Here is a 3,934-nt window from a genome sequence, read left to right as displayed (position 1 = left end):
GAGGAGGAGGAGGAGGAGGAGGAGGAGGAGGAGCCTCCTGAAAGCTTCTTGGTCCTGCTCTCTTGCTTCTGGGATCCCAGAAGCTCTGCTATCCTATGCAGGCACCTGGGGAGGGATACAGTTCTAGTGGTTGCACCGTGTTCTTTATGATATAGAGTGACCTGTAGTTTACCCTCCCAAGCAAGGCTTCTTGTGCCCTGACTCAAAAGCACCGGACTACAAACAAGATCTTCAGTTTTTTGTGAGACTCAGGTGCAAGCTTGATGGGCTGTGAACGAGTCACATGACTCATGCCAGGCCTCTGTCCTCCGTGGGAGCTGTTTGTCCTGAAAGCTGGGTTCTGAACTGCCCAGTGTGATGCCCTGGGGCCCATGAGGTTCCCAGAGGCAGGACCTGACCTCAAGCTTTCAGGAGTAGGGCTGAGGGAAAGCATGGTTGCCAGGCCCATCTCCACAAGACCCTGGCGTCTGCAGGGATGTGGATGTAAGGAGAGGGTCAGGTACTGGGGATGGGAGTGGATGGTTGGTGTGGGCGGGATCATGCAGAGGAGCCTAGGTGGGTTCTGCCTCCGGTCAGAGCCAATTAGCTGAGACAGCTACGCAGAGACACACAAATCGCTGGACCCTATTCTCGGGGCACATGGGGACAGGTAGGCCAGATCTTCATGTACAAATGTCATGTGGGCACAGGAGTAGGCCTGGGATGCTTCAGGAAGCCATGGCTGCAGGCTTTACCCACTGAAGGGACAGGCAAAGAGACAGCGAAACAGAGGCCGAAGATGACCCACTGGAGATCCCAGGAAGTCCTACTGAGACAGGGATGAGGGTTGGGGGAATCTGGAGAGGGACCAAGTCTGCTTGGAGTCTTCTTTCAGAGTGGAGCTTGGCCCCTAGCCAACGAGCCACACCTTAAACACTAGATGCTGCTGCCCCCTAGTGGCTGTGACCAGGACCGTCCCAGGCTGCACAGCTAAGAGGTTGAGTCTTACTTGAGCCTGGCTTTCTGTCTCCCGTTGACTCATAAGGATGCTGAGGCCCACAGAAGCCAGGGCCAGGCCAGAAGCCCTGTCAAGCTGCCGAGTTAAATGAGATAAACCACAAATAATGTTTCTTAATAGGTTCCAGGTAATATCTTAAAACTTACTTGCCAAATGTGGCCTCTCTGCCTATAAATCAAAGAGCTGAACATGCACAGCTGCCAAGACAGGTTGGAAACAGGAGGGAACAGGTCACATCACAGGCAGCCCCGGCTTTAGCATCCCAGCTACCTAGTAGACACACACTCCTGCCCAGCTTCCTAGGCCTTCTCCCAACGGGGTGTTAAGCATGGCAGCCCAGTGGGTTCCACCTTAGAAACACTTTAGTCAGTTGGGCAGTGGTGGTGGACACCTTTAACGCCAGCACTAGGGAGGTAGGGGCAGGTGGATCTGAATTTGAGGTCAGCCTGGCCTACATAAAACCCTTCTCTCACAACCAGCAGCAATGTTTTAGGTGTGTAGCTAGGGATATCCTAGCTATTCATTTTTCTGTAGCTGTGACAGAACATTGGCCAAAAGCAACTTGAGAGGGGAAAGATTTGCCTTACAGACCACTGATAGGTTATTTCTCCCTGGGTGAAATGTGCTAATTCAGGCCAGAGTCTATTATATTAAAGGTGGGTTTATTGGAAGCCACTCTCAGAGGTTACTGGCACCAAGGACTGAGGCCAGGGGAATTCCATTGGGAGAGGGGAGGGAGGGGGAAAAGAAAGAGTGCATCGGGAGTGAGAAGAGGGAGAAAGAGAAAGAGAGAGCACAAAATATCTGGAATTATAGAAGAGCCTCTGGGGGAAGGGCAGCCGGACCGCTGGGCTAGAAAGTTCGGGTTGGGGCAGGGTTTGCCAGATAGGAACCTGGAGGCCAGGTCTGCTTGGATATGTAAAATGTGTGCCTCCACTTAATACTGGGCTCTGCAATCCCCGCCTATGGGCAAGTCCTAGAGGTAGCACTGACTCACTCCCACTGTAGATGAGGCAGCTAGAGGTACTCTGTGCCTAGAAAGGATAGGGCCATCTCAGCTGGGTCTGTCTGGCTCCAGGCTCTCAATCCATGGCTGTTCCAGGACCACAAGTGCTCTGGGCTGCCCTGCCTGCTGCTATTTGGGCAGGGGATGAACCAGAGGACAGTTTCAGGGGCTGTGAGATGGTCCAGTGAGAAGTGCTTGCCTTGTAAGCATGAGGTCCCAAGTTTGATCTCAGTACACACATACAAACCAGGTGGCAGAGGACTGTAAGGGGGTGGCCTCTGGAGAGGAGACAGAGGATTTCGTTTGCTGGCCACCAGTATCGTGAGCTCCAGGTCTGGTGAGAGGCCTTGTGTTGGAGGTACATCACTGGCGCTTATGGGCTGCCAGCCTAGCTCCAGGTTCAACTTCTTTCAAGGGACTTCAAATGACACAACAGGACATCTGATGTTCTCTTCTGGCACTGCCCACCCCTCTCCTGATACATCACATATACATAAACTGGACAAGTGGTCAAGGAAGGTCAGAGGTCAGTCTCTGGCCTCCACACACGTAGAAGCACCCATACAAGCATACATGTATATACTTAAGCCAAAAAAATATTGTCACTGGGTGCAATCTTAACACTCATGACACTGAGGCAGCAGGAGGATGATAAATTCAAGGTCAGGGTTGGATCCTGCTGACTTTAGAACTTAAGTTTTTGAGAACTAAGTCAAAACTGCCTTCCTGACCTGAGCATTCCTGTCTTCCAGAACACAACTCCTTTCATGGCAAGAAACCCACAGCCTTTAGTCTGCTAGGCAACCACTCCATCGGGGCTTGTTAAAAAAGACAAAAACTATTTGGGGGCTGGAGAGATGGTTCAGGGGTTAAGTGTACTGGCTGCTCTTGTGGAGGACCCATGTTCTGGAACTCCCCTCCCAATCTGACGTCCTCTTATGGGTTCCTCAGGCAAAACCCACATTGTACATATACACATATGCACATCAATTTGAGGGCAGTATCATCTACAAAACAAACTCCAGGCCAGCATATTGGGACCCTACTTCAAAATAGCAAAACCTAAGTTGTACTTTCCTGTGAATTCTGTGCTGGCATCTAGCCACTTCAGTCTGAGCCTTTAGATTGGAACTCAGTCTTTAGAAAATGAGCCCTTTCCTTTGTGTCCTCTCTCATCTGTCCATCACCTTCACAGTTGAGTATTTCCAGTGATCATATGGTACACTATCTTTAAAACCTTTATCTATAGGAAAATGTATTGCTGCCAGGAGCTGGAGATCTTCATTTCCCCAGCTATCCAAACTACCAATAATCCAGGCCTGGGGTGGGGGCCTTCCACCCTTGTAACATTCCCACCTGAGCTTACTGGCACAGCATGGGACACAGCAGCTTCACCTCAGATCTTCCAACTCCAGCCACTATTTGTGGCTCCCAAGAAAGTTCTCAGCAAATAAAGCCCTGCGCCTGGGAAAGGAGACCCTGGAGAGGAAGCAGCTGTTGAGGTACAGGTAGCTCAACCTTCAGATCCATGGTCTCTCCATGACAGGTTAGCTGTTTTACTCAGCCACTTTTGCCTTAAGTAGAGCCCACACTGTTCTGTCTCCCAGTGCCCCTCCTCCTGACCTACAGGTTTTCAATGCTAATGAGTTTAAGAGCCTGGCATACTTTGGGGAGGCAAAGGTGTGTGTGTAAACTATAATATAAAAGGTCAGGGTAAAGATTTACAACACAGTAGTTGCTGTTGTTGAATTTATTACAGGAAGTTGACTGCCAAATGCTGTATACTTCCAACTGATACTCGGTGGTAATGCAGATGAAGCCAAGGGCTGAGGGAACAGTCAGGGTTTCTGCAGGCAAGGTTCAAAGAACCTCAGATGACCTCCCTAGGAAGTGGCCATGCCAACAGGTCACTAGGCAGATGACATTCCTCA

The 3,934-nt window shown here is 50.5% G+C and overlaps 1 protein-coding gene across 1 annotated transcript in view; it reads right to left on the bottom strand.

The window, feature by feature from the left end:
* Positions 1-3,738: 3,738 nt before the first annotated feature.
* The window catches only part of Odc1 (ornithine decarboxylase 1), a gene marked incomplete in the record, with an annotated part of 7,753 nt that continues 7,557 nt past the window's right edge, over positions 3,739-3,934 (bottom strand). The window contains 1 exon segment of the mRNA XM_021201619.2: positions 3,739-3,934.

The sequence above is a fragment of the Mus pahari genome, chromosome 7, assembly GCF_900095145.1.
Source record: "Mus pahari chromosome 7, PAHARI_EIJ_v1.1, whole genome shotgun sequence".
Classification (NCBI taxonomy): domain Eukaryota; kingdom Metazoa; phylum Chordata; class Mammalia; order Rodentia; family Muridae; genus Mus; species Mus pahari.
The sequence above is the reverse complement of the archived record's forward strand: the minus strand, read 5'-3'. Positions and strand labels throughout refer to the sequence as shown.